The sequence below is a fragment of the Pristis pectinata genome, chromosome 28 (assembly GCF_009764475.1).
Source record: "Pristis pectinata isolate sPriPec2 chromosome 28, sPriPec2.1.pri, whole genome shotgun sequence".
NCBI classification, from domain to species: domain Eukaryota; kingdom Metazoa; phylum Chordata; class Chondrichthyes; order Rhinopristiformes; family Pristidae; genus Pristis; species Pristis pectinata.
In genome coordinates, this window is record NC_067432.1 from 16704099 (window position 1) to 16724610 (window position 20512).

Below are 20512 nucleotides of genomic sequence, written 5' to 3' on the forward strand. Positions count from 1 at the left end.
TCTCAGTTTTAGACTCATCTTTCCTGCAGAAAAGACTGTTACCATCCACGTTATCTATGCCTTTCATAATTTTGAACACTTTGATAAGGTCGCCCCTCATTCTCCTATCTTCCAAGGAATGAAGACCTAGCCTGGCCAAACTCTCCCTATAACTCAGGCCTTCTAGTCCTGGCAACGTCCTCGTAAATTTTCTCTGCACTCTTTATATGGACTATTATCAGGTTGTAGATAGTGGATATCTCATGGCATTTGCTGTTGTTAAATGCTTGATAAAAGTTGACTAAAGCCTTTCATGTGCACCAGCAGAATCCTGTCGATTGAGAGTGGTGAATTCACATTACAGCCAGTCAAGCATGGAGGTGTTGATGGTTGCTGTGAACATTGATGAGTTGTCAGACTTGACTAAAAGGTGCCTCTCTCACCTGACTGTACATTTTGGCCTTGCTCTAGATTTTTAACTGTAAAGTTGAGGTTCATATTTCTCTGCGGTAGAGAGTAGTGCTCTGTTAGAGTTGGCATGTTCCAAGGAGGCATTAAAACTGGGCCCTAACTATACTCTTAGTTAGGTATAAAAGATTCTACCAAGACCACCAGATGAGATTCCCCAAGAGTCCTATGGAAAACTTTCCTCACCCACCAATTAAAGAAGAAAATCTGCACATTTACTTCATTGCTGTTGGGGCACTCTGATGCATACAGTTTGGCTTCTTTTCCTATGGTATAAGTAACTACACATTTAAAAGTATTTATTTGGCTGTAGAGATCTCCTGAGGTTGTGTAAGGTACAATATAAATGTAGGTTATTTCTTTCAAGAGAAGTCAATTTTAGTTTTAATTAAGCCCTTGACTTCTTTGGGCCAATAAGTACGATTATAGACCAGAGAGGAAGAAAAACAAACAAAAAATGCCCAGCCCTGTGGCAACAGTGACTAAGAACATTTATTTTCAATTTCAACATATGCTGCCCATTCATTGCAACTGAAGTGAGGTGCCAAAGGCTGCAAATCTCCCAGGTTCTTCTAATAGCTCCTGAAAGATTAATCTTCTGTTCCTGGAAACTCCAGGATACTCTTGGAAGGTTGGGAACCCACATTCCCTCACAATATTGTTGATCTTCAACACCCACTGAAGCGACCTGCCAGGCTACACAGCTGTAAAAATGAAGAGAACTGAAGGTTCAGCTTCGCCTTCTGGGAAACAAATGGGCAACATTACAGTTGTATTTACAGTGCCCACATTCAGTTAAAAAAAATAAAGAAAATGTGCAAGTTCCAGGTTTCTGATTGGTTAAATATATTTTAGTTATGCAATGAATTTTATGAAGGAAAATGATAAGGGAAATTGGTAAGAGGTAAATTATAATGGTTGGAAGGAGGATGTTATTTATTGATTGTAATATTGTGGTACTTGACTGCTGGGAAAGATCTGGGTAGAATGGAGGTTTTGAACTCTGAAAATATTGGGGATAGGTAGGAATCAGAGTTGTGGGATATAAAGATGGAATGTGGAGGTGGTTGAGGGTGGATGGCTGGGATATTTATGTATCTGGATGACGCTGGCATCCACAGGTGCTCTGGAAATACTAGTTCTGATTGTGGAATGGAGTTTAGGAATGTAGTGGAAACTCCATAAGCAAGAGAGTGGTTATCTGTGGAAAAAGGAGTTGTTGATAAGCACTGCTGCACAAAATGGGAAGCTAAAGAAAGTTGTAAGGGATTAGAGTGGGGTGTAAATACCAGCACAGGCCAATTTAGGTGAATGGCCTGTTTCTATGCTGTAAAGATTACTTAACATCATGTTAACTGTGTTTAAATTATAATTTTGTTTTTGAAACTGAATTATCACACCAAATGATTTTTTATGGCTAATGCATTTATCAAGCTTTCAGTTTATTGTATCTTTGCTAGATATCTCAATAACATGTGGTTGTGAATTCCACATCTTAACTTCTTTCTGGATGAAAAAGTTTATCCTGAATTCTTTTGTGACTACCTTATACTTATGGCCTCTAGTTCTCTCCTCCAAGTGCAAGTATCTTCTCCAAATCTTCCCTACCAAAGGTCTTTCATAATTCTCCCAACAGGATTATTATTTAGGAGTTTTGAAGTAATTCTAATTCATAAACTGGCTCTTTATCTCATTCCTATGTGAAACTTTGTCTTTCACAAACTTATTGCTCCTTTTGCCTCTGTATAAACAGTGACCAAACTTAGAGTAGAGATACATTTAGGTGATGAAATGTAAATCTTTCTTTCAAACATATTTGGAATGTGAGCTAGGATAACACAGATTTAAACATTACCTTCAAATTCTATCAAGTACATAAAACAGGGACAGCATCTCTGAGACGTTGTGATGGAGTCAAATCATTAGAGTCCAAAATTATAGGCCTCCTATCTGTTATTATAAAACACATTTATCATATGAAAATGATATAAAATATATTCTCTTCCAAGTAATAATAAAACTTGGCTAACTTATTTAGCAAACTTGCAAAAAAAATCTGAATTGTTCTCATATAGTGCCTGTAAATAAGAAGGCACCATGTTTGCTATCATGGAAACTAGTTTGAGAAACAAGTGTTAAACACACTTCATGCTGAAATAAATTACATTTCTGGTGTTCAGTACAATTCCATGCTACACTCTGTTAAGTAAGGGAGAGTCCAAAAGTTGGATGCTTATGAGGTTTTCATTGACACTGTGAAATGTTTTAACACTGCATTAGTAGTCCATTATTGGATGCCTCTAGTATTTTAAATAAACAGTAAATTTTATTACACTTATAATGTGTACTTAAACGAAAATCGTTATTCTATTTTTCTTTTCACTTCCACGACACAGATTCAATATCAGATCCTGAAAACAGAATTTTCATTTTCTTTTATTTCTGTGTAGTGATCCCATAAAAACACTTGGTTATTTTTTGAATGCTATACTTTATGTTTACAACACCAATTGTAATTTGAATTAAAAACAGAAAATGCTGAAACACTCAGCAGGTCAGGCAGCATCTGTGGAAAGAGAAACAGTTAATGTTTTGGGTCCGGAATCCTTCCTTGCCAGCACTTTCTGCACTTATTTTAGATTACCAGTATCTGTTGTTTGATTTTCTTCCACCAATGGTAATTGTAGCCTTATCCAGTGAGTGTTTGTTCCCAATTTTATTAAGTCCCAAACTGCTTCAAAACATCTTACTGTGTCATTACTGCTATTACTTCTTGTTTATGCACTTTTACTTGAAATAAATAAAATAACAAAGTCAGTATTATATGCTAAACCTGCAGTTCAGGTTTCACATTCTGGGTCACATTCTGAGCAGTGAAAGGGTTAATATTGCAGTTTCTGGTATGCCACAATTAAACAGAACCATTTTGTCTCCTTCCAAGGATGTTTACAAACTGAGAGCTTGTAATGAATTCCTGCTTTCACTCAGGAATGAAACTGAACTAAACGTGGATGCAAGTCAAAATATAATTCAGAAAGTGTTTAATTTATTCAGTCTATAAATACAGTACCTGTAATTAGTACTGTATTTACATTAGTGCAGTATGGGAGAGTACATTGATCTGGGACTTAATTCAGAAATTTTAGGTCAGTGGAAAGTACTAAATTCAATCCCTATCAAAAAGGAAAAGAATCCCTGCTTAGCAATTAGTTCATTTAAAACCACAGTTTCCTCCTCTGCTCTTTAAATTATTTCAGAAACACTGAACAGTTTACCGATTATATGACTAGGTGCAAAGACTTGTATAGAAAATGTAGAGGAACCAAACACAACAAAAGCTGTCAATGTTCAGGTCTAATGGCTTATTTCTAGAATTCATTAACCTTCATAATAATTTTTTTGTTCTGCTAAGTATGAAGTGTAAATGTCTCTTTGTAAAGAACTGATCATTACAGATTGAATTTGAAAAATTGCCTACATTTAGCATTCCACTTAATTATTTACAAATATTTAGTTTTAAAGCTAATATGAAATAAAAAATCAGTAAGCAAGTATTTTCTAGTTACAACAGGCAGTAAGTGAACTCAAGGATCACCAAACACAAAATCAGAGCTGTTACCAAGCATCTGAAGTCAAGCCAAAGGGCAAATCTAAAAGTGAAAAATTGAAAACACATATTAAGAAGAGCTTCTTCACACAAAGAGTGATGTGTTTGGTATAATCTGCTGGGCAGAGTGTAATGGAAAAAGCACTGAGGGCATTCAAACTGCAGCTGGTTCCTATAATGGTTAAGTTGAACTTCAATGGGCCAAAAGTGCTTTTCTCACCCTAACTTATGAACCACAGAGAGATTATGTTAACTTTTAATTTCTGTTATTCAATGCATTGAGATTCATGCAATGTTACCATATGCAGTTAGTGTGCTCTGATTGGTATGATGAATACCTGCATAGTAGAACACCCCATCTGCTGATAGCCATCTTGAAGGGTGAATGATGTTTGTATTGCACTTTGTTCATTAAGTAACTACCGGTCATTGTTTCCAGCAAACAAATCCAATGAATATGGAAACAAAAAAAAACTAATGTTGTTTCAAATCTGTTCACTGAATTAAAACTTACAAACATTCTAATCAGTTCATTCTTCTGTCTTCTGGCTTCATCTTTTCTCGAGCTCTGTCATTGGACTCCATTTGGAGTTCAACAGTGGAGCCCAGCCTTGCTAGGTTTCCTCAGCCGAGCTGGCATAGATCCGGGACCATGTTCATTTCATTGGGGATCCTCGGACTGTGCAAGAGGGAAGGCAAGTTTCTTCATCATTATTTTACGTCAATATAATTTTTTAATGACTTCAAAGTACTTTAATTTGCTTTCAATTAACATTTTTAAACTTTTCAATAATTTAAAAACTTTAGGCATTTACATTAATTTTAATAGTTTTTAAATGTTCCTGAATGCCAGATATATTAAGAACTATTTAAAAAAGCTTCTGTTGCCAGGAGCCAGAGCTCCGGTTCCAGCTTTAGCTTCTGTCGAAGACTATAAGACATTCTGAGAATGGGTCCTGGAGGCCTACTTGCCACCCTGTCCTTGCTGTCCAAGTTGAGGATTCAGAGGGCTGACGTATTTGGCTCTCCACATACAGACCAACTGAATTTGGGTGGATGAGGAAAATGGGTGAGGAGGCTAGGACAAGGGAAATCCATTGGGTTGTTTCCCCATTCACTTTTAAACATCAAATTTATAATTACCTAAAATATTTGAGCAATCATAACTTGGCTCAAGGCTAATGGCAGCTTGCGCCTGACTGAAATCTCATTATTCTTCCCAGCTCCTAAATCACACAAGCATTCATTGTGGTTCTATGACCAAATAACACTTTTGACTCACCTATTCTTCTGACATTTTCTCTTCATTTTGCTGCCTTACACTGGCTCCCCTGCCTGTTCTCCCTCAGATTCTCACTCTCTGCCACAACTCTCCAGCTCCACCTCAATTTCCTCACTGAGACAATCTACCTTCCTCTCTCCCCAATATCTGCATAAAGCATTTGTTCATTCCTAGTGATTTTAATCTTTGTTTCAATTCACCATTACCTTTCTCAGAATAGTTTGTAACAAGTTGCCCATCACATGAATGAATGAGAGGAAAATAGAGGGATATGGGCATTCTGTAGGTAGGAGGGATTAGCTATGTCAGCACAACACTGTGGGCCGAAGGGCCTGTTCTGTGTTGTACTGTTCTATGTTCTCCTCTTATTTTACTGCTTCCCTCATATGTTTTTCACACAAGATCTCTTACCTACATTCACATCCAGCCCCCTTACCATACAACATTACTTGGCTTCTCCACTCACTGAGATTTGATCACATATATAAAAAAAGTTGACCATTTCCTTGTATCCCTTGACATAAATCCTTCTATTCCCTTCCAGCACCACTTCCAATTCATCACTGGAAACCTTCCAACCACTCAGTTTCAAATTACAACCTGCCTAGTTTTTGACTCTCATTTGCCGCAATACTTTGGTTATCAATCTGCACAATCATACTTAATCACACCAGTGAAACGTCTGAAGTCTTCTGTTTGATTTTTCTTTTACAACCTGCTCCTGACTGGGCCACAGTGAGTAGTGTAGGTTCACACTCCACTGTCAAAGCTGAAGACCAAACAGAGTTATCAAGCAGAACAGAGGTAAATCTCTCCCTCTCTCCACTTCCAACTATGTCCTTGAACCCATCTCTCTTGCACCTTCGATTGCTAAATCTAACAACACATCAGGAGCTTGTGTACTTTGCCACTCACATTGGTTCAATCCATTAGCTACTTCTGCTTTCCCTTAGCCACCAAGTGAAATGTTGATCTCAGGATACCTGTACCATGACCCTTATTTTACATACCTTCTTAAATTCACACTTGTCTCCACTCATGTTCACTCAGGGCTCAAGTTGCATTTGACTGAACTTCTGCTTCTTTGACTCTCAAGATCACCAAATGCACCTTCTTGGCTCCTGTCCCAGCTGGCTTTGTAATGGCTTATTTTTTTATTTACTACTCTCATTCCCTTCAGAACAGACATTATAAGCTGTCACCTGAAAACCCACATTGAACAACTGTCCTTGAAAACAACTATACCTTCATAAACCTGTTCCAATTTCAAAATCCTTGAACATTTCGTTAATACAAGAGGCTTAGATTGGGCAGGGTTACTTCAGTGCATCCAAAAGGCACTCTTGAAACAGTATGTGGAGAGCCCACCTCGAGGAGAAAACATACTGGACCTGATTTTGGGAAATGAGCCAGGCCTAGTAGAGGGTGAACATTTTAGGAATAGTGACCACCACTCATCATGTTTTAAGTTAGTTATGAGCAAGGATAAAATCAGATCTTGTGGGAAGGTACTAAATTGGGGGAGGGAAAATTATGACAGGATAGGATAGGAGCTAAAAGGTGTTGGTTGGGAGCAGCTGCTGTCAGACAAGTCCACGTCTGACATGTGGGAGTTGTTTAAAGACCAGCTGATCAGAGATCCATATCAGTATGTTCTGGTAAGGAGTAAGAACAAGGATGGTAAGGTAAGGGAACCTTGGATGACCCGAGAGGTCCTAAATTTAGTCAGGAAGAAAAAGGAAGCATATGTAAGGCTTAGGAAGCTAAAATCAGACTGTAGAATATAAAGATAGCAGGCAGTGTTAAAGTAGGCAATTAGGAAGGCCAAAAGGGGTTGTGAAATGTTCTTAGTGAACAATATCAAGGAGTATTTTATACTCATATTAAGAAAAAGGGGATTACTAAGGAGAGAGTAGGTCCTCTCAAGGATAAAGGAGGGAATCTGTGCTTGGAGTCAGAGCAAGTGGCTGACGTACTAAATGAGTACTTTGTGTTGGTATTTACCGAGAAGGAGTTGGAGGATAGTGAAAGCAGAGTGGGGCATGCTAATGTGCTGGGACACTTTGAGATTAAGGAGGAGGTAGTACTGGGTCTTCTGAAAAGCATTAACATGGATAAGTCCACAGGGCCTGATGGCATATATCCCAGAATGGCATCTGAGGACATGGGGACCAGCTCCTGCAGTTTTACTGATGCCTGAAATCCCACCCTTCCACCACCAGATATGTTGCCACTTGTCCTGATGAACAGTTCCAGATCTGAAGCATTTACCTTTTCCTCTTTCCAGAGATGCTGCCTACCCTACTGAGTATTTCCAGAATTTTCTTTTTTTTGTTTTAGATTTCCAGGATCTTCAGTTTTTTAAAATTTTCTTTTACAACCTGTATTGTCAGATCATTTATGAGAAATGCCATTTCCTCCAGTCAAATGCCAGGAGGAGCAAAATCACCATCTTTTATATCCTTGCCCCAACTTCCAACCTCTCTTGAATCTCAGACTGAACCAACTGCTTGAGCTGTCAGTGTCAGGGAGTCATACAACACAGCAACAGGTCTTTCAGCCCATTACATCAATGCCAATCATCAAGTACCCACCTGTACTAACCCTATGATCCTATCAACCTGGTGTCCTATGAGCCCAAGAACTTCCAACCCTCCACCATCAATGACTGACCACTGCCCAACATAGCCAGCATCCACCCATTGAGAATTTCCATAAATAAATCCATCACTTTTAGACTTAACTACACCACTCCAAACCTCCAATTCTGTGAACTTAAAGCTTTCAAAAATATCTTCTATTTTTGACACCAAACTTACTCTCTAATCTCCTTGATAATCCATGCTTGCTCCCCACTCCAATTTAAGATTCTTTTTCTCCATATTTATATTGTCTTATCTCTCTATCCAGCCTCAGATCCTCTATTTGCCCCACCAGAACTCCCTATTTCTTTTCTCCTCAGTTCTTGTACATCTGCCCTTCTTTTTATCAACTTTGCCTTGTTCCAGACATCCACTCCCCTACACCCTTCCAGCCTGACCCTCACTTTTAAACAGTTCCTTAAAATCCAAGACGTGGCTATGCCCTTTGGTCGTCCAGCTAACCTTGGCGTCCTGCTTCTGTGCACTGTCTCCGTGAGTGCCTTTTTAAAGATCTGAAATAATGTGATGTAAAGATGTGGGGAAAAGAAATCTCAACCAGACCTTCACCAGGTTACACTTTGTTTTCTCTCACTTAACCTGAGTTTAACAACGAAATTTGACTGGTATTCCACGTTTTTTCTTACAGAAAACCCTCATGCAGCCCGATCGGCCTGCAACACATCGCTTCCAACTCATCAAAGTAGTTTTGCTCGTGATGGGTTCTGTCTTTCACTATTGTCCGGCCTCGGGCAAGCGGTGAGAAAATAGGGGGGCGGGGGTATTTGATTCTGAAAGCTTTTTGGAGGCAAAATATCAAAGTTTCCCAGGAGTCAGGATGCTGAGCAAAGGCTGACCTGGTTTAATACGAAAATTTCCGGCCTGAACTGGACACACTTTTGTGTTTGCCTTTTAAGACTCAACATTAGCTCACAACGGAACCATCACTAACACTAGCCGAGAAGGAAGATTTAACCTAACATCAGGAAACAGCCTGACAAGAACTATATAACGAAATAGAAAGAACGCCTGTCGCCCGCACCCACCCCACCCTCTTCCTGAGACAGGCTCCAGCGCTGCTCCGACTACCTAACCTTATTTCCGAACGCCGGCACCCAACCCATGCCCTTCGCCCATTGGCTCTTTCCACCCTCCACGCCTGCCACCTCGCACGACAGACAGGGAAAGCCGGCGGATGATTGGTCCGTCGAATCGTCCATCAATCAACTCAGGCTGCCAGGCAGCAAGTTGGGTTGCCTTGGCCCTTCGTGACGTCAATTGCAGGTGGGGAGAATTTAGTAGTGATCCGGAAATGTTTTTGGTCTAAACTGGACAAAAGCAGCAGCATAAGTTCAACAAAGCCCAAAGTATGAAGTAAGCAATTGATTATTTCCCTCTTCAACAAAATGCTGCTGGGATACACAGCAACCCGGCGCCACACTTGGTGAAAATACCAACCCCCGTGGCGCACACTCCCATTAGCTGTTTGCCTTTGACGTCTGAGCAGAGTGAAGGGTGCTGCGTGCCTCTGCGCGGTGCTTCGCCTGGGAGAAAAAAAAATAGATCCCGTGTTTCAAACACCGGCGAAGTCGTCCACGGGCTCCGAGGGTCGGTTGTTGGATGAGAGGTGCAACGATGGGGCTAGGGCGTTAAAACCCTAATGAAAGCTGGAGCCAGCATCTTGGTTGTAGGCATTTCCCGTGGTGGCGGAAGGATGCGAAGCGCTGCTGTTGTAAGAGAAGGGGCAGGTCTGTATGTGGGAGACTAAAAATAGCAACATTGTATCTTTTTTATACAATTATTCATTTCGCGGCTGATACAGTATCCTCTGACTGGTGAGTAAAAATAGCAACATTTCTGCTTCCCCCAGCCACCCAAATGTATCTGCCTGGCAGGGAAATCGGAGCATGTTTGGAGTGGATATTTGCCTTTCCTGCCCCAGAGTAATGACAGGCACCGCAGCATCAGAGCTTCGGGGGGCTGACTCTCTATAGAACAGCGGGAATAATTCCTCACAGTGCTTACCTACTGTATTTTTTTCTGTTTAATTTTTTTAAAAAAATATATAGGCAGGGGAATATCGTCCCACGTCCCCGCCCCTCTCCTTAGGCTCATTCTCTTGGTGATGTTACAGTGGGAATGAGTTCTGTTCTGTATTAACCCGGAAATATTCTGGCATGTTTGTCTAATTCCACCCCCCCCCCCCCCCCCCAACTCTTGAAGGATTTTTCTGACAGTTGAGGAGAAAGTGAATGGTGTGCGGCGAACACTCCAAGGTTTAAAAGTTTGGAACAGGATTGTCAGGGCCGCCGTCAAAGAGGCAGGAATCAGTAAGTTCAACCAAACTACTTTTTATTTACTGATTAAATATATTATTTTGGGGGGGGGAGGGGTGGGGGGAAAGAATGTTTACTCTGTATTTTCTTTAAAGCTGCACGCTTGATTTTTGGTGGACTGTTTCAGGATTGTGTGAATGTGCTCTTTCACATCCTCTATCTACGTGATCAGTAAATGGGCAGAATCGCTCTGTTGGCTGTCATGTATTCTTTAGGGAGACGCGAAAATTGCCCTGTTATGAAGTAATCCATCTAGTTTCCAAAACATTCAGTTACGCGTGCGAGTCGGACGTTCTCATTGAAGACATTAATTCAGTTAGTATTCAAAACGCAGCCTCTTAAATTCCCACATTACTTAATTGTAATTGGGCAGCGAGATGAATGTCCTCTACAACTTAATAGCTTGACGGTTCAGCTGAATGGTCATAGAGAATTTAATTTTATTGCGAAGTTCTCTTAACCAGACGTGAATAAGTTTATTTTGCCAATGATTTTTTTATGGAGCTACATTGTTGGTGTTCAGTTATGTTTAATTCCATAATGACTCCAGTATATTTGAACCTATATAATGCGTTAAAATCCATAAAAGGTTCATTTTTGTGCGCTATTAGCCGTATGCTAATTCTTCTGCGATCTCCTTGGTGTTCACGATTGTTGAAACAAGTTTCTTTTCATCTCTCAATGTAGCTTTATAAATAAAGCATTAATTGATATTTAAAAAAAATAGGCAGACTGATTGTTTTGGATTCTTGTTGGATGGTCTCGTGGTATTGCTTGTTAAAGGTCACGTTTGTTACATGATGTTTCACAGATTTGTTTTGTCATTTGTAATACAATATAATATTGTAAACTTAGTGATCAAAGTTAGTAAGATAGCTCCTTGACAGGCAATAATCTTAAGGCTTTATTTAAGAAATGGTTATTCAGTGATTGGGCTGAGTGTGGTATTAAATTACAGTGGAAATATCTGCTGCTCAAATAATATTTTTAGTGTGTACTTGGCTGGATACTATGTTAACAGTTTTAAAGCATTATACTATATAAACTAAATTTTTGCATTTTCTGACCCATTGTAAAATGCATTGCAATAAATGACTCTATTGTATTACATTAGTTATTTAAACATATAGCATGGAAAATTCACATTTATATGTTAGTGCTTGTACTTTCAGATTGTGGTGCCAAATTCTTTGAATTAAATGTTCCTGAAAACATTAAAAATGTGGTTTGTTTATTATCCATAAGAGTAATTTTTGCACTCATTTAAAATAAATCCAGAATATTGTTTCTCAAAGAGAAACAGCTAGTGATTTCTGCTCATGTACAGATCAATGAAAGGATTCTGTAAACATAAGGGTTTGATCAATGTAACTTGGTACAATAATATCCACATGCATCCTGTCCTGTAGGAAGTAATTGGCTTGGATTTCATAAGGAAGAATAGCAATTTGAAATGTGAAATACCACAGATAAAATTATTTTTTTTGTGTGATTTTTTTTTTCCGAAGTCACAAATATATGAAGAAGTTGTTGATGTGTGTTATCAGAACAGCAGATTATGCCAGTGGCCCATGACTGAAAGTTTGACATGGAATCGATCTACTAAACAAAAATTAAAATTGGGACCAATTGCAGCAGTATAAATGATTATAATTGTAGTTTTAAAGATACCAACCTTTGACAATCTTTTTTACTGTTTAATTTTCTTTTGTAGATCCAAGTAATTTTTTTTTCTTGATTGGTTTGGAATTGCTGTGACAACAGTAGGACATTTTCTTGGTGATTTTGAATCTCAATAGTGTAGTAACCGTTAACTGAATGCATTTTTGTATAAGTATTTAAACTTGGAAGTATTTTCTAAATAAAACATTTTATTCTAACTGGAAATATTCAGTAAATTGAAGTTGGGTTATGAATTTATCATTTTAGGAGATGGTACAATTTTGCTGAGTTGATGTTTGCTTCATCTGGAAGATTCAATTATTTTAAGTAGCATAATGACATTTAAGATCATATCAAGGAAGTTCAGCAGAATGTAAATCAGTATATATTATACTTTTCAAGCCAGCTCAAAATGTGGCTTCTATATTAAGTATATGGTCATAATGGCCAATGGCACCACCATAGGCATGGGGAAGTTCATATACTTGTAACACAGCATGCGTCTTTTATTGCACATCTTGGCAGTAGATTTAACTTTCTGCACCTGCATCTGGGGTTTCCGAATTATACATTGTGGTAAGATTTGTAGCTGCCAATTCCTGTCAGAATTCAGGCTCTTATCTACAACGAATTGATACTGACTTAAAACTGAGCTTTATTTTGGTCCCTGTACTGCATTAAGAGTTGCTGCAAAATAAAACGGCTGAAAAACACTGAGATTATTTCAAGTACATATCTACTTTTGTTGTTCATGGGACTTTCACATGGTTACAGCCTGAATACAAAGGTTTCACAATACATTACATTTCTTGAGAGGAAATACATCATGTTTGTTTTGATGGTTGTATATAATAGCACTTGTACCTTCTTTAATATCTTAAGTAATATGGCAAAATGAGGCTTCAAACAGCTTCTTAATTGGTTTTGTTGAGCTGCAAGGTTGACAGATTAAATCTTTTGAGATTTCTGTGAAATGTGATCACCGATTAAAATATAATATGGTGAGGAAGACTTTTTATTACTAAATAACAGACTTGTCTGTTCTGGTCAGAGTCTGATCCAAGCCAGGACCTCTACCACCCAGTGTTGTGGCATGATAGCTGTGAGACAGGCGGAAAGAGAGATCAGGGATTAAGAGTTTAATTGAAACAAGAAGTAAAGAATACTTTTTTGTTTGTTTTAAGAGGAAAACCAAGCTTGCTCTACAGCCAAAATGAAGTGTTGGGAGGAAACAGGAAAAGGAAGGACTAATTAAGGAACAGCTAACAAAAGTTAACCCAAGGATAAAGAAGGGTTGCGTCAGACAATGAGAGGAGGACTTTCCTGTTTGTTTTATTTAAGTGTATGTAAATTATAGTAAGGAGTTTTGTCCATTAATGGTATTGGAGAAATTTATGGATGAGGTAATGATGAGGTAATGATGGTTCAATCCTTTTCTGTTTTCAGTTTTAAGTGTAAATGGATTCTCACTGGCTGCCCAACATAAAATTATTGTAGAATTTGGAATGAAAGTTTATGGATTGTTATGGGATTATCACCTGCGTCATTTTCCTTAATCATACCAAAATACACGGGAGTGGGGAGAGATTTTCATCAGAATGTTTTAGAGTATGTTGACTACATTGTAACTTGTGGTGCTTTTAAATTCATAATCTCACATTGTTGCACCACTACTAGTGTCAGACTGTAAATGAGTAATGTTAAGTAATTTATAACAATCTCTTCAGTCCCAGCCCAAGAATGGAAAAACAAAATCTGTGATTATTATTGCTAGGCATGTTTTTATAGCTCAAGTGGACAAATTAAGAAACTTGGCAATTTTACCTTCACACTGTACTGAAAGCCTAGTGACAGACAACGTTGTACTGCTGTACTAAACAGCCATGTATTCTCATCTAGGCCTCTCTCTGGAACATACTTGACCAGTTAAACTAAATAAATTACTAATCTGTGGAAGTTGGGGTTCAAAAATGGCATTTTAAGTTGCATAATAGCATTAATGTAATAGCAGATTTCTCTGAAGACCATAAAAAGATCAGACTTAAAATTTTTAAATACAAGGCACATTTAGAGGAATCTGGTGGCTAAATTAAAAGTCTTGAACATATCACCCCACCCACAGCTATTTATTTCCTGTCCATTAACAGATAAACACTGTACAGCTACGCAGACCTTTTCTCATATGTTGCCCACTGTGGATCTTTGGTGTCTTGGCCTAAATTGTTTCTCAGTCACCACAACTTTTTAAAAAAAAAGTCTATTGGCTCATTTTCTGTTTATGGGAGATTGCTGTGTTCAATTGTCTGCTGCTTTTGCTTAAGTAACTATGGCAATTCATTAGTTGTGAGGCATGCTGAGATCTTCTCACAATGTGAATTCTTTGTTTCTGTTCTTGCTCACACCTCATTTCTCTGTAGATGACTATGGCTTAGTGTCAGAACAGCAAAGTGACGATTTTATCTTTAAGCTGGCAGTCAGTCCAGTACAGTTCTGGGGTTGGTTAGGAAGTCCTTGGCTTTGTGCTAAGGGACATGATGTAGGAGTTTCCATCAAGGGTTCTGTTGGAGGTGCTTGAGATTTGTTGGAGGTGGGATTGAGGTTGCAATTGAAAGGTGGGGGTCTAAATGGCCAGTGGGATGGGATCTGGAGTTGGGATTGCAAAAATGCCACATTTTAGTAATGGATGAAGTCCTTGCATCAGCTGGCAAGGAGAGGATTTTATTGAAAAATGTTATTACGTTGTGTGGACGCTTTTGTAAGTTCTTGTGTTGAAATCCCATTGATTAGTATTGATTTGAAGGTGCAGGAGAGTTCAGGATGCCATATTTCTGCATTGTTTTAGATGTGACTGGAATGTGGCCAAGTTCTACCACTACTGTCATTTCAATAAATTACCTTTCTAACAGGTAGGGTTATTGTAAATTATGGTAACTTTCTACATATAACCCAGTAATATTTTTGAAACAGATGCATGTTTTTGGAAAACCAATATACTGCAGAAAATATTGTATAATAAATTAGATTGTCAGTACTTTCTGATTGGGTATCATCGAGAGAAAACTTGAATGGTTACTTTAAGCATATTGACAATAACAATAAAATTACAATAGAATTCTTCAAAAGAGAGTGTGTGATCAGTGCATGTAATTACTGTTATTAAACAGAGTTGGAGGGAAGGATTCTGTTTGTCATTGTAGTCCAAAGATTTTACTTTTATCTAGATGTACCAAAATTCACAAACTTTCAGTTAAGTATATTTTCTTGAAGAATACAGTCTCAACCTCCTCTCAATGGCAGCACAGTGCACAGCTAGTAAGTTCAATCCTGACCTTTTTGCACGTTCTCTCTCTCTGACCATGTGGATTTCCTCTGGATGCTCCGGTTTCCTCCCATGTTTCAAAGGTTGGTAGGTTGATTGGCCACTGTAAATTATTTCCAGCCTGTATCTAAGTGGTAGAGTCTGGGGAGGTCAAGAAAATAGATTACAGGATAAATTAGTGGTTGGATGGGATTGCTCTGTGAGTTGGCATAGACTCTATGGGGTGCCCTGCCTCCTACATCTCGTGGAAATATGTACATTATGTTTACTGCAGGCCAGATTGTGCTTGACTATGCCCATGCTTCACGTTTATACCCCCTCTTCCGCTCCCACCCACTGGTCTATTCCCATGGTTGCAATTACCCTTTTGTGGCTGCACGACTGGAGGAGCAGTCTGCAAGCAGTGACTAGGCCATTGGTGGTGAATTCAGTGACTCCACCTCTTGGCCCCTTGGCTGCTCAAACTATCAAAGGCCTTTTCAACTGTTTTTGAATGTCTCATATAATCAGATACATTTAAAACTGATTGTAAACGTTTTGACATCTTTAAATATAGTTCAATTAGTTTCAACATCTTTAGATATAGTTCAATTATTATTTAAAAATAAATTACAAACACTTGCCTGTTTTTAAAAAAAAATTACATGAGTTTTAGCAGGGAGCTCTGGAGAGAAATGGCTGTAATGTAAATATCAGTGCATCTAGGTCTCTGCACCTATGTTACTGCATAGTGGAAATAGGAGTGCATGTCCAATTTCCCAGTCAGACCCTGGAGTTCAGGAACCATTGCATATCTTACTGATCTGATAGGTGTGAAGTAAACTGTTACTGCCCCCCGCTCCCTTAGCTTTACACCAGGTATATCTGGCATAGAGTGTGGGCCACCGACTTTATTAAAAGGATGTGTGTTTTTTAATTAATATTTTAAATTTACACAAGTTGAAAATGTTTCCGGTGTATCTATTTATTTTTAAATTAATTTTTAATTTGATTTTAGTAGCACGTTTTTGAACTGTTTAGAAACATGGAAAGGCCTCATGACAACTCGTGTCATCAGAAGGCCATCTGGGCTGTCTGGGGGAAGGGTCTTGGATTCCTCTGCCTGCATACTAGTCACGGCTTGCAGATTGCTCCGCCTCATGGAACAGCTGAGGCAGCAAGGCCAGTAGGACATTGGGAGCTGCAAAAGGAAAGTGTGACGCTGGGGATCCTGCAAGAGGCAGACACAAAGTACGGACTGGGTCCAATGCAATCTGGCCTTTTAATGTTAAAGTAAGCAAGCAAACCATTTACTTTTTGCAATTCAAATAAATGGGGACAAGTTATGCCCCAGATGTGACTACCATAAAGGTGAGGGGTCACGTACAAAGTGTATCTGGTCTCTCATCTCAGGATGATCTGGAAGTTCAGGGACAGCGAGGGAGGTCAAGTGTGCTGGCATTCAACCTCCACTGTGTTCTGTACTTCAGTGCCAAGGTGTGCAGACTCAGAATTCTTGAACAAAGTGACCCGTCTACTGGTGGGTTTCTGTCGGCAACCATAGTTACCTTTTATACTGTTGTTATCGGTGTAGCCACAGGAACTGGTGAGGATACTTCAGTCCGTTATTTCTTATCCAGTGTCTGGTGGTTAGCTTTACATAGTCTTCCACCAGTAGTAGAAAATATAGATGCACTTTAACCCACAGGAATCGGACAGTCCCCTCACTATAATTAGAACAAATGTTGTTGGTAGATTGCTAAAGTATTTAAGATATCTTTCAGGAGGTATACTTGATGTTCATCAATTTCAGGCACATGGGATTAACTGACTATCCCATCCTCACCTTGCAATGACACTGAATTTTCAAGATTCACCACAGCCTTTCATGTTTCTGTGGAAATGCAGAAGATTGTTGTTTACCTTTTATGTTGTTATCACATATATCTGTACTGAAATTACCATCTATGCCTGCGCTATTTGTGATTAATTATTACCTCAGAAACCCTCCCTCACTGTTCCTTGGAGCAGATGTAATAAGTTTCTTAGAGCTTAACATGCTCTGAATAGAGGTGACTTGCATCTTTCGATTGCCTTTGATAAAAGCAACAAAAGCTGGCACCTTTCAGTCTGTAGTATATTTGTTCATAAATTGAATGCTCAAAATCTTTGAATTTGTTTTCTGTGCATTTGATATGATTTGTAGTATATTTTTAATGATTCTAATAACTTTTTTTTGCCAAAGTTACGAGACCTAGCCCAGCAGCTTTTTGAATTCAATCTATTTGGCATTTGGACCTAGTTGACTTTTGCTTGGGGAATATCTTTTATTGTTCTTCCTTTGCTAGTTGAACATTGGGCTTTATGATAGAGGATATCTATTTTACAAATGTATGATCTTAGTTTCCTTTATACTGTAGTTATCAGCGTAGCCTATTCTGGAATATTTTAAGAATGTTTCAAATTTGCTTCTAATACCTCTCCATTTTTTTTGTGTAATTTCTTACTGCAAGTTATTCTCAAGGTGCCTGTATTCACATAAATGGGGATTTTTTTTGGATACTACAACTGTAATAGATACAAAAGGAGCAAGTGCTTATGTGGAATTTTTCTAATTAAGATTGACATTGAGGTTATTTTCATCCTTTTAACCAACATTCAAGATTAATTTTTCCTTTTGAATTAATTTTTCAATTATCTGAAATATTATGTTTATGGAATTCTTTGCTAATCTAAATGCTTTGTGAAACTGCATCTTGGTGGATAATGTCAGTGGGGCTTCTGCCACTTGTTAAAACCTGACTGCTTGAAGTCTTGAGAACCTTTCACTCAGCTGTGCTGAGAATTGTAATAGTCGCATGTGGAAGTAAAAGACAGCTATAAGGCTTAAGCCATTTTATATGACAATTGTGATGCTATTGTCAAGTAATGCTTTATATTAATTGAAAACAATGAATGGTTTCAGGACTGTGATGGAAAGGGGCAGTGGACATTGAAATTTAAATGGACAAGTAACAATATTCTGAGTATAAGAGCAGTTTAGAGGATGGTTATTTTGCAGCAAATGATTCATCATTTTACTCTGCAGAACCAATGTACTGTCCTCCAGAACAAGTCAGGGTGATGAAATACTCTTCACTTGCCTGGACGAGTGCAACTACAAAGATGCTTAAGCTTATCCAGGACGAGACTTGTGACCAATACACCATTGCAAACCTCTGCGTTCTCCACTGTGATGTGCTGTAGTCACTGTGTGTACCATCTAAAAGATGAGCTACAACAACTTGCCAAGGCTTCTCAAGCAGCACATCCTAAATCCATGACATCTACCATCTAGAAAAGCAAGTATGTTAGAAGCGTAGGACCCTGATAACTGCAAGTTTCCCTCGAAGTTGCACAACCTCGTGACTTAAAAATCTATTTCTGTTACTTCATTAGGTCAAAATAATGGCACCTCCTGCATAACATTTCATTGCAAGGACTTGCAGTCGTTCAAGAAAAGGTGGCTCTTCACCATGTTCTCAAATTGGGGATGGTCATTGAATCCTTTCTTCGCCAGCAGCTCTTCCTGCTAATTAGTTGAAGTAAACATTAGGTGACTAATAGATTACAAAAGGAATAAAACCTAAAATTATTCAGTGGTCACCAGATAAATATGTAATCTCTTGGGTATAATTGCCCATTCTTGTTCACTCTTGGCTAAACGGGCTCTTGTACTGTGACCCCATCCTCCACAAACATACTGAGTAAGGTTTTATTTTTCTGCATTTATTTCAGCACTAAGGCAGATGACAACCCCATTTTGGAGCAGAAGTTGCAGATGCTGGAAATCCAAAACAAAAACAGAAAATGACAGAACTGCATGGCTGTTCAGGCAGCACTCATGGATAGTGAAATGGCTGTTTTAACATAGAACACTACAGCACAACATTTATCCTGCTCTAAGATCTATCTAACCCTTCGCTTCCACATAGACAAATGAATGGTAGAAAAATAGGGGGCTATCTAAGAGTCTCTTAAATGTCCCTAATGTATCTGCCCCCACAACCTCCGCCGGCAGTGCGTTCCACGTACCCGCCACTCTCTGTGGTTTTTAAACAAAAACTTACCCCTGACATCCCCCTTATACCTTCCTCCAATCACCTTAAAATTATGTCCCCTCGTGTTAGCCTTTGTCACACTGGGAAAAAGTCTCTGACTGTCCACTCGATCTACACCCTGATGAAGAGTCTTTGATCTGAGATATTGATTTTGTTTTTCTCTCCCCAGATTCTGACTGACATGCTAAGTGCTTCCTGTATTTTCTGTTTTCATTTCTAACCCCTTTTTGTTTTTATTGAACAGTTTACAATAGCTTCATTTCCTATTCACCGCTTCAGTGACTACATTCCCTATTTGATAACGTTGTAGCCTATTGTGGTTTAAAAGGGCTATTTGAAATTGCAATTGGTGCTAATGTCAGGCCTGTGCTTGCCAGTGTAAGAACCACAAACAGGAGGAGCCCATTTCATTTCTTGTGTCTGCTCTGGTACTCTATAAGCTCACGGCTGATTTTTTTTTTACCTCGACATAATTTTCCTGCACTAATCCCATGTCACTTGATTCCTTTAATTTCTAAAAAATCTCTTGCCCTCTGTCTTGCATGTACTCAGCATGCGAGTCTTCGCAGCCCTCTTGGGTAGAGAATCTAAAGATTTACTAACCTTTGAAGAATTTTTCTTTTTTTTTTAAAAAAATTAAAAAAAAATTTATTTACAGCGTGGTAACAGGCCCTTCTGGCCCAAGGAGTCCGTGCCGCCCATTTTAAACCCCAAATTAACCTACCCGTACGTCTTTAGAATGTGGGAGGCACCCGGAGGAAACCCACACAGACAGGGGAGAACGTACAAACTCCTTACAGACAGCGATGGGAATCGAACCCCGATCGCTGGCGCTGTAATAGCGTCGCACTAACAGCTACGCTACCGTGCCGCCCATATTCTGTACTGAATGGGCAAAAAGGTCAGTGTGGATGTAGTGGGCTGAAGGGCCTGTTTTTGTGATGTACAACTCTGACTTTATGAATGGCTGTCCTCTTATTTTGTTGTCTATGACCCTGGTTCTAGACACCCCAGCCAAGGGAAACATCATCTGGGGATCAAGTAGACAGTAGGAGCAACTTGTAGCCACGACCTCCACAGTGCAGTTTTAACAGCATGGTACTGCCATTGATTACTCCTTTTAAAGGAGTTGGGCTGACCT

The 20512-nt window shown here is 38.9% G+C and overlaps 1 protein-coding gene across 13 annotated transcripts in view; it reads left to right on the forward strand.

The window, feature by feature from the left end:
* The first annotated feature begins 9217 nt into the window (after positions 1-9217).
* The window catches only part of LOC127583915 (myocyte-specific enhancer factor 2A-like), a 177611-nt gene continuing 166316 nt past the window's right edge, over positions 9218-20512 (forward strand). For 8 of the 13 annotated variants that reach the window (XM_052040326.1, XM_052040319.1, XM_052040324.1 and 5 more), the window contains exons 1-2: positions 9719-9810; positions 10199-10305. The gene's annotated coding sequence lies outside the window, so the exon portion shown is untranslated. Of the gene's footprint in view, positions 9350-9394; positions 9811-10198; positions 10306-20512 lie in introns of those variants that run through there. The other 5 variants (XM_052040315.1, XM_052040316.1, XM_052040314.1 and 2 more) reach the window with 5 other exon arrangements.